This window comes from Balaenoptera physalus, assembly GCF_965194825.1.
Source record: "Balaenoptera physalus genome assembly, chromosome: 3".
In the NCBI taxonomy this organism is placed as follows: domain Eukaryota; kingdom Metazoa; phylum Chordata; class Mammalia; order Artiodactyla; family Balaenopteridae; genus Balaenoptera; species Balaenoptera physalus.
This window is the reverse complement of record NC_138890.1, coordinates 2687266-2701141: the sequence shown is the minus strand read 5'-3', so window position 1 is coordinate 2701141 and position 13876 is coordinate 2687266. Positions and strand designations below refer to the sequence as shown.

The following is a 13876-nucleotide window of genomic DNA, read 5'->3' as shown; positions in this document are numbered from 1 at the left end:
CCAAAATGAGACTCCCAAGGACACAGATTTTCTCTGACTCCCGAGCAGCAGCCAGTGGGCTCACAGTCTGGTCTGGACAGTGGCCTCCTTGGGGCACCTCCCCTTGGAAAGAGATGGCAACACACACACCGATTATGGATACTTGTGGCTCTGCCTACACATGCCAACACCAGAAGGAGATGCTCAGCTGTTCCAGAGCCCGACGTAAGCCACCTCTCACAGTACGACACAGGTCCAGACACAGCTGTTCCTCCAGAGATGCACACCTGCTAACACAGTGGGTCCACGGGGAAGTGACAGTGCTCACTGGTGGGGTATACAGGCCCCTTGCCTTGGCTCCAGCTTAAGTGGTGGTAGATAGTTGCCCCCTCTGCTCTCAAACAAAGCTCTGGAAGCCTCCCAGGTAGGCACATGCATACACCCCGGGGCTGACAGACCCTACTTCCGGTGAGAAATTGACTTTATCAGGCCACTGCCGCCCTCTGCTGGAGGTAGTGGGTATTCAACCACTGTCATTGATTCCTCCCCTCGACTTCTGCTGGCCACTCCCTCCAGAAATGCTGTGATCTCCTTCCTGACCAGGTATGTGCCCGTCCCTTTGGGCCAACCAGGCATCATGGATTCAGACCAAGGTACCCATTTCACCTCCCAGTCTGTTCGGTCATGGGCTCTGGCACATGGACTCTTGTAAAATTTCCAACTAACTTAGCAGCCCTAAGTGGCTAAACTTAAAGAGAGATACCATGGTCTACTCAAAGGCAGGCCCCGCCCCAAGCTTTTAAACAAAGGTGGTCTCCAAAATGGACAAAAAGACGTTACCACAAGCTCTAACACTGCCTAACCCCCGGCCCTCAGATCTCCACACCCCGCCATACACGCACCAGCTGCCAGTCTTCTCCGTGGACTCCTCCGTGAGCACGTAAAGGGAACCCTCAGCCCTCTGACGTCAGGCATCGTTCACATCTGCTCAGCAGACGAACGCTCCCCTTGCCCATCATCTCACTGTCTTCCGCACACCTGATCAGGTCGATCAAGGGCTGGTTGTGCAACGTGATATAGAGAGAGAGCCCCCAAGGGGACAAGCCCCTACCCAACTGCTTAGAGATCATGATTATACAGATTTTATTGGCCCACACGATGGCCCAGGACTAGCCGCAAATCTTAAGGCCACTGGCTTCGCCTCACTTTTGAACAGCTGGTTTATTAAACCATATTCATCAAAAGTTTTGCAGGAGATCGAAGTTATAGCTCCAGGACCCACTAGTGCAACTTGCGTGGATCTCAGAGAAAAGACAAGAGGCTCCCCACCTAGTGGATGCCAGTGTCGTTAGGAAATGAAATCCACAAGGGAAGCCCAGAATCCAGCGTCACTATCAGCAGACATGGGCCAGGTCCCTACCCGACTTTAGACAAAGAGACAAACGGCCTCTTGCCCCAAAGCAGCTACACACAGTATCCACACTTCTCAACTCAAAGGAGGCCCCAGCAAGCCAAGTGCACATCTGACTCTCCTTGGTTGTGGCCCTTAATGTGTACAGCCTGGATGGCAGGGTTGCTAGTGGACCCCTGGAGCCTGGTGCTGCCCCAGGAGCTGTGCGGGAACACACGAGCCACGTGCATGACTGCACCACGGGGTGGCTGAGTGCCAGGGCAGCAGGCCCTGTGAGAAGAGCTTCGGCTGGCACACGACGGTGTAGATTCTAACCAGAGCTCACCTCTCTCCACGTTAAATGGTGCCAGTAGAAACGATGCTGAAACAAGCTGCTCCCTCCTCTTACAAAACCTCAAGTTATATCCCAGGCAAAACGGCCTTCCCAGTGTTAACCGAATCAGACCCAGATGGCTGGCAGTTTTGGGCTGTCGTGATCCTACCATGGTTTAACAGGGTGAACTCTGGATTCTGAAGCTGTAGGCCACAAGGTGTGCCTACAATTAGCCCATCAGTGTGCCCGGAATCTGTGTGCATCACGGATGGGGTCCCCCACAAGGCTCGGTCTTGGACACGGCCATGCCCTTCCCAAGATGCACCCCTACTGCTCTGATGGAGCTTACCGATCCGCTCAACCACCAGCAGAGCCTGTGCTTGTAGTTGTGCCCTGCACAGGCCGCCAGCAGATCTGCTCAGAACTTAACACCTCTTAGGCCACTCTGCCCTTCACGGGTCTCCCCCTGGGAAGGCCACCCCAAGCACACCAGTGTCTCAGTGGGTGACGTCTCAACCCAAGAGAATTACGAGGGAAATCATGCTCCCCAAGCTCGTGGGACAGGGGGAACTTCCCCTCCCAGACTGCCTTCACATCAGCAGGGAGGAGACTGGTGATGGTCAACCTCAAGGTCGAGCTGCACCAGTGCCTCCAGGTGATGGACGCTGAGGGCCCTCTGGAAGACTGTTTTTGTGAAATCACTAATTTCTTGCCGCTATCACAATACTTACTAGGCACTACTATATATAAAATAGGTAACTGATAAGAACCTGCTGTACAGCACAGGGAACTCCACTTTGCTGTACGGTAGAAACTAACACAACACTGTAAAACAACTCTACCCCAATAAGAAAAAAAAGCAAAAAACCCCCCCAAAAAACAGTAGGTCCCCTGCCAACTGCATGGCACCAGTAACATCATTTTGCCTTCATGACAAGTCAAGCCGTGTATTCTAACCCCCATCAGCCACGGGGGGCACCTCCTCACAGCGCTCCTACCTTGACCTACCTAGAGCCTATGATCAGGGACCTCTTGCTGCCGTGTGTGCCGGCTGATGCGCTGATGACAGCGTTTGCTCCCCACCCGATGCACCCACAACAGATCCGACTCCCTCGTTATTCCCACCACCACCTTCCGTACTCAAAGCTGCTGCCCTCCTTTGTACCCACATGGTAGGCACAAGCCGCTCCCCGCTACACGCCAGAATCCCCTCCAACACCACGACCAAGTAGGCCACACCTGCCAGGACAAATGCATTTGTGCAAACCTCTGACAGCAGCCTCGGCCTTACAAGCAAAAACAACGCTGTCTCTGTCTCTACGCGGGGCCAGACCTACATCCCCAGGTCACTAACCTGCAGTCATCACCTGCAGTGATCAGCTATGTGCTAATTCCCTCCAAAATACCTTGAGCCTCACTTGGGCTAAACAAAACCCCTAATCAGGACCCCATACGGGGCAACCTGAGGGTAAGCATCAGGATAACCAGAATAACTAACCACCCCCGCTCGTGGTGGTACTTTCTAAAGGCTACTAACTACATGCAAGCACAGACACTGCCCCTCACCCTGTACACTCACTGCCCCCAAACGATAACTGACACCTCATTCAGATTCTACTTTGGACCTGACTCAAGTAGTCAGGAGCAAGCCCGCTGGACCCTGCCCAGTCTGCAGCATATCCACAGAGATAACCCCTATGGTTACAACAGTGTTACTTTTAAGATCCCGGCACCCTTCACTCTTCTGACACTTTTCCACTAGAGCTGTCCTGCTCACATACAGAGAGGGCCATTCCTGTCCCTGTCCTGTTGGGACTGGCCATCACCAGGGGACTCGGGGGCGTAGGAACAACATCAAATGTTAAAAGCCACCCAGCAGGGAATTCCCTGGTGGTGCGGTGGTTGGGAATCCACCTGCCAATGCAGGGGACATGGGTTCGAGCCCTGGTCCCAGAAGATCCCACATGCTGTGGAGAAACTAAGCCCGTGCACCACAACTACCGAGCCTGCGTTCTAGAGCCCGTCAGCCACAACTATTGAGCCTCCGTGCCACAACTACTGAAGCCCGTGTGCCTAGAGACCGTGCTCCTCAACAAGAGAAGCCACCGCAGTGAGAAGCCCGTGCACCGCAACGAAGAGTAGCCCCCGCTCGCTGCAACTAGAAAGAGCCCGCGTGCAGCAACAAAGACCCAACGCAGCCAAAAATAAATTAATTAAAAGAAAAAAAAGCCACCCAGCAATGACCAACCACCCTAAACAACCACATGCAGACGCTCCACCGTGCTCAGAGTCTGATGCAGCAACAGCATGACTCACTAGCACAAACAGTGATGATTAACCAAGTGAGTCTGTTCCTTGCAGGGCACCTCTTGCTGTAGGAACCCTAACAACTCAAGGCAGTGGCTGAGAAAAGGGTTTCAGACTCTATGGAGTCTTCATCACGGCCTTCATCACTGCTGCCCTGGTTAAGTGTGTGCTACAGTGGCCTCAGTATCTATGTCCTTGGACGTATCTGCTACTCAGAGGATTGCTACTCCTGATGCCGAGGCATCACAGGACGGACTGTCGAGGGTTTAGCTAAGCTGCTCCGTGGTACCGCTGCTTTGGCATCCGTTCTGTTGGGCCAAGCAGCCTCCAGCGTCCTTGAATTCTGTTGGGCCAAGCAGCCTTCAGTGTCCTTGAATTCTGTTGGGCCAAGCAGCCTTCAGGGTCCTTGAATTCTGTTGGGCCAAGCAGCCTCCAGCGTCCTTGAATTGACACTAGCCCCTTGCATGAGTGCATGCCCTAGACGGCAGCCCCCAGAGTCATGAACAAACATAAGTTCCTCATATGACTTCACCAGCGGCCCTTGTGATCAACAGTCTCCCCTGCTTCCCCTTGTGCACCCCTTACATAAGACCCCTGTGGAGCTTACCACACAGATTGTCAGAGTGGATCAAGGAAACAAGACCCAAACATAGGGTGTCTACAAGAAACTCACTTTAAATATAAAGATGCAAATAACAGAAAATGAATGGAGAAAGACATACCATGCTAACGCCAATCAAAAGAAAACTGGAGGGACTTCCCTGGTGGCGCAGTGGTTAAGAATCCTCCTGCCAATGCAGGGGACACAGGTTCGAGCCCTGGTCCGGGAAGATCCCACATCCCGCAGAGCAACTAGGCCCGTGAGCCACAAGTACTGAGCCTGCGCGTCTGGAGCCTGTGCTACGCAACAAGAGAGGCCGCGATAGTGAGAGGCCCGCGCACGGCAATGTAGAGTGGCCCCCGCTTGCCACAACTAGAGAAAGCCCTCGCACAGAAACGAAGACCCAACACAGCCAAAAATAAATAAATTAATTACAAAAAAAAAAAAAACTGATTGCTGGGGCTTGCCTGGTGGCGAAGTGGTTAAGAATCCTTCTGCCAATGCAGGGGACACAGGTTCACGCCCTGGTCCGGGATGATCCCACATCCCGCAGAGCAACTGGGCCCGTGAGCCACAACTACTGAGCCTGCGCTCTAGAGCCCGTGAGCCACAACTACTGAGCCCACGTGCCACAACTCCTGAAGCCCGCGTGCCTAGATCCCATGCTCCGCAACAAGAGAAGCCCTACAATGAGAAGCCCGCGCACCGCAACAAAGAGTAGCCCCCGCTCACTGCAACTAGAGAAAGCCCGCGTTCAGCAACGAAGACCCAACACAGCCAAAAATAAATAAATAAAATAAATAAATTTATTAAAAAAAAAAAACTGATGGCCAAGATCAAACAATTCAATATCTAAGTATGGAGTTAAGTATCTTCTTACATGCTCTTCCAAGAAATCCTCCAAAAGGGACTTAAGGGCAGAAAGAAAGGCTGTCCAGGTTGTACTGGACACGTCTCTCCCCTACCCCTTTCTTGACTGTTTTATGTGACTGATTTTAAATTCTCACACTGCCACCTCTTTTTAAAAAAATACCCTTTACTTATATCCGTTGTCATACTGGGCCAAATTCAGGTAACTTTTTTTTTTTTACCTGATTCAAAATGGGATAATATTTGGACTCCAGAGCATTTTGGAGGTTAGTATGAGCTGCTGTAGTAGTGGCTGTAAGTCTGACTGGGGCAGTGATATCACTCTACCTCTTCCCCACTCCTCCTCACCCACCCCAGCCTGTACACTCCCTGCTTTTAATGGAAATGTGTTGAAAACAGGTGCTTCTCTCTCAAAAGCAGCTTGGCCCCAGCCTGAATTTTGTCCTGTTTTCCCTTCAGGCACATGGATTTCCTTTTCCAGGTGAGAGGACAGATTGGCATTTCTAGCCACTGTCTCAGGTCCTCTATATGATGTTTGTGAAAGGAACTAGAGATGTGTAGTGTGCCATGAAACAGTAAAACCAGCTACCTTGGAATCATTAATGCAGGGGGCGGTACTAGAGTTAGAGGTAATCATAAGGGCAGATGACATCTGTACCTCAGTCTACCAAAAGTGTAGCAGCAGTAAGTTTAACTTGCTAGGCATTTCCTCGGAGCAAATGCTTCTAATTGGTGAGCATTCTCACAAGGGAGCCATGCACATAACTGGACAGAGATGTGGAAATGAGGGACTTCCTTCTGGTAAGAGGAACAGTGGACCATGTTACTTATATATCACTCTAGTAGAGGATGTAATTTTCCCTTCTAAGTGAGGGAAATAGCAGTGCTAAATAGTTTTGTAACTTTCTGAATGAGAAACTTTTAGGTAAAGATAAACTGTGTGAAAAAAGTTAGTCATTTTTTTTTTTAATTTTAAAGACTTGAGAAATTCTGTTACATGAAGTGACAATGTAAAAACATTTAGTTTTATACTAAATCTTTTTTTAAGGTCTTGGCATTTAATATAAAGCAAATCCACACATTTTCTAACTTTCTACAAGTTCCAAAAAGGGAAGGAAGAAACCTCAGTCTTGAAATTTCGGTTTTTAAAAATCATGACACTGTTTTACCATGAATTTGTGTAGCTAACTTTTGGTAACACCTTTTGTTTATTTGTATGTTTGTAATAATGGACTTTTTAAAACACAGGAATGTTTTGGTTTGTACAGACTTTGAAAAATGTGTGTTAATAAAAATTCATACTGACTCAAGTTTAAAAAAAAGAAAAAAAAAAAGAAACATATGAGTGGCCAATAAGCACATGAAAAGATGCTCAAAATCACTAATCATTAGGGAAATGCAAATCAAAACTACAATGAAATACCACCTCGCACACATTAGGATGGCTATTATCAAAAGAAACAAAAACAAAAACCCAGAAAGCAAGTATGGACAAGGATGTGGAAAAACTGGAATCCTTGTTCACTGTTGGTAGGGATGTAAGATGTAAAGCAGCTGTGGAAACAGTATGGTAGTTCCTCAGAAAACTGAAAGAATTACCATATTCTCCCACAATTCCACTTCTGGGTATATATGCTAAAGTACTGAAAGTAGGGTCTCAAAGAGATACTTGTTTACCCATGTTCATGGCAGCATGATTCACAATTGTTAAAATATGTAAAGCAACGTAAGTGTTCATCAAAGAATGAATGGATACACAAAGTGTGGTCCATCCATACACTGGAATAAAAGGAAGGAAATTCTTTAATACGCTACAACATGCATGAACCTTGAGGGCATTATGTTCATTGCAATCAGCTAATCACGAATGACAAATACTGTATGATTCTACTTATAGGAGGTATGGAGTCAAATCTCATAAAGACAAAGCAGAATGGCGGTTGCCAGGGGCTGGGGGGAGGGAGTATGAGGAGTTATGTTTTTATTGTTTCAGTTTTACAAGATGAAAAGAGTTATGGGCTTGGGTTATGGTGATGGTTGCACAACAATGTGAATGTAATACCACTTAAAATGGTTAAGATGGTAAATTTTATGTTATGTGTATCTAACCACGATTTTAAAAAACGGTTTTTAGGGCTTCCCTGGTGGCACAGTGGTTGACAGTCTGCCTGCCGATGCGGGGGACACGGGTTCGAGCCCTGGTCTGGGAAGATCCCACATGCCGTGGAGCAACTAGGCCCGTGAGCCACAACTACTGAGCCTGCGTGTCTGGAGCCTGTGCTCCGCAACAAGAGAGGCCACGATAGTGAGAGGCCCGTGCACCACGATGAAGAGTGGCCCCCACTTGCCGCAACTAGAGAAAGCCCTCACACAGAAACGAAGACCCAACACAGCCATAAATAAATAAATAAATTGTTTTTAAAAAATGGTTTTCAGAAGGATATGAAAAGACACAATAAAACTGTATATATCCATTACTTTCCTATAACACTTTTCAATTTTTATTTCTACTCCACTCATTTCTCCACATAATTTTGAAGAAACTCTCAGATATACCATTTAATCCATGAATATTTTGGAATATATATTTTTTTTAAAACATAATCCGAAGTCCATTATCACACCTGAAAATAAACAACTTGCGTTTACCATATTCAAATAAACACGAGCAGCAGTCAGCTTCCCTAATCATCACCACAGGGATATAACAAGATCCATACATTGCATTTTGTTCAAATGTCCTTTATCTGATAAGGGTTTAGTACCCAGAATATAAAGAACTCTTGCAGCAAGGCAACCTAGTTTTTAAAAATGGGCAACAGACTTGAACAGACATTTCTCTAATGAAGATACATAGTCAGCAAATACACGAGTAGAAGTTCAACATCATTGGTCACTTAGGATATCACGGCATACCCACTATGGGGACTATAATTTTTAAAAAATAAAACACAGGTTTTCCCAAAAGATGTGGAGAAATAGGAGACCTTGTATACTGCTGATGGGAATGTAAATGGTGCAGGTGCAGCCACTATGGAAAACAGTTTGGCAGTCCCTCAGAAAGTCAAAGAATCACCACACGACCCAGCAACTCCACTCACGGGTATCCGCCTAACAGAGATGAATACTCAGGTGCACACAGAAGCTTGTACACGGATGCTCAGAGCAGCAGGGGGGTTTTTTCCACAACCGAAAGGTGGAAACAACCCCAATGTCTATCGACATACGAATGGATAGGCAAACTGTGGTGTACACACACACAGTGGAATCACACTCTGCCATGAAAAGGAAAGAGGTTCTGCACATGCTGCAACGTGGATGCTCCGCAAAAACATTACGCTGAGTGAACACTAGACCCAAGTGATCACATATTGTGCGACTTTTTTTGGGGGGGGAGGGGGTGGCCACGCAGCGTGGCATGTGGGAGGAACCAACCTGCCCCCTGCAGGGAGAGTCTTAACCACTGGACCACCAGGGAAGTCCCCCTGTGACTGCTTTTATATAAAATCACCAGAATAGGCAAATCCATACAGGCAGAAAGTAGACGAGCGCTTGCCGGGAAGGCTACAGGGGAAATAGGGAGCCACTGCTTAAAGGGCACGGGGTGTCCTGGCGTGAGGAAGAGGCTTTCACATTAGAGATGGTGGTGGCACAACACAGTGTATGGACCAAATTGTACATTATTAATTGGTTAGCTGTAGGTGTTGTGAATTTCATCTCAATTTTTTTTACAAAGCCATGCAGATCTTTGCAAAAGACCATCTACATTTGGGGATATTTCCATTGACTGTGTTTGGTAACCTAGGACCCTGTCTTTGGGGAAAAAAACATTTTTATTTCTAGTAAATTTCTGTGTTACAGTTGCCCTACTCTCTTTAGAGGTTTAAATGCCACTGCAGGGACTTCCCTGGTGGTCCAGTGGTTAAGACTCCACGCTCCCATTGCAGGGGGCCCGGGTTCAATCCCTGGTCAGGGAACTAGATCCCGCATGCCACAACTCAGAGCCCACATGCCGCAACTAAGGATCCCGTGTGCCGCAACTAAGACCCAGTGCAGCCAAATAAATAAATATTAAAAAAAAATAAATGCGGGCTTCCCTGGTGGCGCAGTGGTTAGGAATCCGCCTGCCAATGCAGGAGACACGGGTTCGTGCCCCGGTCCGGGAAGATCCCACATGCCGCGGAGCAACTAAGCCCGTGCACCACAACTACTGAGCCTGCGCGTCTGGAGCCTGTGCTCCGCAATGGGAGAGGCCGTGACAGTGAGAGGCCTGCGCACTGGGATGAAGAGTGGCCCCCTCTTTCCACAACTGGAGAAAGCCCTTGCAAAGAAACGAAGACCCAACACAGCCAAAATAAATTAAATAATCTTAAAAAAATAAAAAATAAATAAATGCAACTGCACAGCCACTGTCGCATCAGGATTCATCTGATCATTTTGCATCAAAAAAAAGAGGCAGGTGAGATTAATCCTATTCCAAGTACAGCCATTCTCTGGAAAACATCCAGATTACAAAATCTGTAATAAAGATCTGGGTACCATACAGTAGGGTCTTGAAGCTGGACTCCATCTGCTTGTGGACAAGAGAAGGGGCTGACAAAAGACAGCTGCCTGACAGCCCAGCAGCTGACCTGGCACATACTGCTGGGCACTCACAGAATGGTCGGCGGGTTCTGTTAAACAATCCGTGGAGCATAAAACCACACCATCGCTCTGATGGGGATGGAGAACACCCATAAGGCCACTGTACAGTCATGTCTAGAAACACAAAAGTATTGTCCAAACCAAAAACAAGAGCAGCTCTCAAACCTATTCTATCAATAGTTGGAGGAACGTTTTCCACGTTCCCCAATTACAAGTTAGCTCCACTCCATTTTTCCAGCTCTGCAGGTAAGAATTACTAAAATTCTTTCCATACGCTACCCCATGAGTACATCCAATGCACAAATCCTGCTTCCTTGCTCCTTCCACAAACCTGGCGAACACGAGGCGAGACCTCCTGATAAGGTCTCTCACTCCGTCCTCCTGAGCTAACACATGGTTCCTCGTGGAGGCACTGCAGTCAGTACGCGGGTGTTATTCAACCATAATCGTGCTGCTGGGCGTGAGGAATGAATAAAGGCTCTCCGACATCTCACACTTACAAAGTGAGTGCTTTTACGTCGTGTAATGACGACGAAAGCCTCTCCCACATTCCTTATATTCCCAAGACTTTATTCCATTATGAGCAGTCCCGGGTCTTCTAAGGGCAGAGCAATAAACAAGAACCTTGCCATGTTCTTTCCCTTCATAGGTTTTCTGCTCGCTTGTGACCACTCCCATGTCTGAAAAGATGAGTGACGACACAGTTCCGCCACATTCCTCACGTGGCATTTACCAGGGAGACATGTTTCTGAAGAGGAGAGAAAAGGAAAGGCCGTCCCACATTCCTGACACAGATAGGTTTTGCCTACAGTGTGAGATCTCACATCAACGCTTAGATACGAGACCCGTCTGCCCAGCCTCACACTGAAGGCTGGGGTCTAGACGTGGGTTTCCACGGAAGCCTCCCCGCACTCGGTACATGTGTAGGATTCGACTCCAGCAGGGTGTCTCTGTTTCACAGTAAGACTGTGGTCTCGCTTTAGGTTTCTCCCCACTGATCATCTTCATCACGGTTGTTCCACATATGGACGAGGTACATTAACGATTCATAAGCGGGCTTCCCTGGTGGCGCAGGGGTTAAGAATCCGCCTGCCAACGCAGGGGACACGGGTTCAAGCCCTAGTCTGGGAAGATCCCACATGCTGCGGAGCAACTGAGCCCACGAGCCACAACTACTGAGCCCACGAGCCACAACTACTGAAGCCCGTGCGCCTAGAGCCCATGTCCGCAACAAGAGAAGCCACTGCAATGAGAAGCCCGCGCACCACAACAAAGATCCAACACAGCCAAAAATAAATAAATAAATAATATTTTTTAAAATTCATAATCATTAATGATGTAAGGACTGATAGTTTTTCACGATTATTATAACTACACATTTCCCAATATTTGTGACTGTTTATGTTTTTGATTCTGCAGTGCGTTTTAAGCATACTATTCCTCGGATAAGGGTGCCCCAACCCAACATTTGAAAACTATGCTCGCTTATCAGTTTAAGGAGCCTCAAGAGAGAAAAAGTCAGCTTAGGGATTTCCCTGGTGGTCCAGTGGTTAAGACTCCATGCTTCCAATGCAGGGGGGGGCCTGGGTTCGATCCTTGGGGGGAGAACTAGATAACCGCGTGCTGCAAGGAAGATCTCGCACGTGGCAATGAAGATCCCGCGTGCCACAACTAAGACCCAGTGCAGCCAAATAAATATTTTTTAAAAAACTCAGCTTAAAACATCTTAAAAGATGTTTAAGCAGATCTTTGTTTTCAAACTAAAGCTGTTCATTAGTCTCAAGACTCCATGAGGCCTCTGACCACGTCTGTGTGTTTGCTAACGTGTGCCCGTTTCTCAGCCCAAATCTTGGAACAAGGTCAACAGAGTAAGATAGGTTGTTCTCTAAAAGGACAAGTGAAGGACTGATGCCACCCCTACCTGCTGAGGCCACGTTCCCGAAGGTTCGAAGCACCACATCTCTGTAGAGTTCCTCTGAACAGGACTTAGCAAAGCCCACTCTGCCCAGGTGAAGCCCGCAGCCGCATCCTCAAAGACCACTGAGTCCCGAAACATAGCACATATTTTAGAGCAACAAACCCACGTCCTCCAGTACGAGCAGGAAGGCTGGTGCAGCTCACAGCCCAGGGGAACTGGACTCAATCATACTATGTTCACCCAAGGCTCTGTCGTCCTCCAGCTTCAAATCTAAGCCTTCGGAGTCAGACCTTTCCACTCTATCCAGAGTCTTGTTCACTGGTCTCATCACATGCCATACATCTAACAGCACCTGTGACATCTTTTTTTTTTTTTTTTGCCAAGCCACGGCAGCATGCAAGATCCTAGTTCACCGACCACAGATTGAACCCACGCCCCCTAAAGTGGAAGCATGGAGTCTTAAGCACTGGACCGCCAGGGAATTCCCCAAGCACCTCTGACATCTTGAACTTATTTCTCCAGCAGTTAGATTAGATTGTGACCATTCCTGGTTTATTTCGTCCCCATGTGCACTATGAAGAAATGACAGAAATGCTCTAGAAATGAACCATGTCTGCATCAAGATCACCCATTTCAAATGACAACAACTATTTTATCTCCCTTTTCCTTGCCCAACACAGCTATCAGCACATGAAACAAGCATCAGATCTGCAGAGGTGGTTAACAGTGGGAAAACACTGAAGGACTGGGGAGGTGGTATTCTTTTTAATGCACCTTCCAAACTGTCAGAAACCCAGAGGGAAATTAGAACGGCCACCACCAGTCCTGACTGGCCATCTTTCTGGAAGAACACTAGGCCATTAAGAGAACACAGGCCTACCGTGCACCGCAACGAAGAGTAGCCCCCGCTCGCCGCAACTAGAGAAAGCCTGCGCACAGCAACGAAGACTCAACACAGCCAAAAATAAATAAAATAAAAAATAATAAATTAAAAAATAAAAAAGAACACAGGCCTATTTTTCCAATCGGAATATTATTTTGGAGAATTTTTAGTTTGGACTTAAGTGTGAAGTTTTGTGCAAATTAACTGTGAGGGAGAAGTGCAAAGCTCTTGACACTGAACCCAAGGCCCAAAAGAAGTAAACAACAGGATTCTAGGAATTCAGGTCCATCAAATATTGACAGGAATATGAAAATACCAAACACCCGTCAAGGTAAAGTTCATAATGTCTGGCATCTGATCAAATATAAGGCATTCGAAAAAGTTGAAATGTAGGGACTTCCCTGGCGGTCCAGTGGTTAAGACTCCGCGCTTCTACTGCAGGGGGCATGGTTTCCATCCCTGATCGGGGAACTAAGATCTCACGTGCCTCGAGGTGTGGCCAAAAAATAAATAAAATTTTTTAAAAGGTTGAAATGCAAGACTCATGATGATGAGAAAAAAAATCAATCTATTGAAACACCCCAGCACTGACACCACGTTACAATTAGAGAAGGAACTTTTATAATTGTCTTCTATATCAGTGATCCCCAACCTTTTTGGCACCAGGGACCGGTTTGGTGGAAGGCAATTTTTCCACGGATGTGGGAGAGGGGAGGGTTCAGGCGGTAATGCGAGCAATGGGGACGGGCAGATGACGCTTCGTGTGCTTGCCCACTGCTCACCTCCTGCTGTGCGGCCTGGTTCCTAACAGGCCCGGGGGTTGGGGACCCCTGTTCTATATGACAAAAACCTTATATAGAGAAATGGAGATATTATTTTAAAAGATCCAAATCAAACTTCAGGACACGGAAACTACAACATCTTAGATGAAAAATATACTGAATGGAGGG

At 47.5% G+C, this 13876-nt stretch overlaps 1 protein-coding gene across 11 annotated transcripts in view; it reads right to left on the bottom strand.

Moving 5' to 3' along the window:
• The window catches only part of LOC309656639 (uncharacterized protein), a 208396-nt gene that overhangs the window by 117558 nt on the left and 76962 nt on the right, over positions 1–13876 (bottom strand). The window contains exon 1 of one of the 11 annotated variants that reach the window (XR_014261464.1): positions 12047–12172. The exons of the other annotated variants lie outside the window; for them this stretch is intronic. The gene's annotated coding sequence lies outside the window, so the exon portion shown is untranslated. Of the gene's footprint in view, positions 1–12046; positions 12173–13876 lie in introns of those variants that run through there. 11 annotated transcript variants of the gene reach the window in all.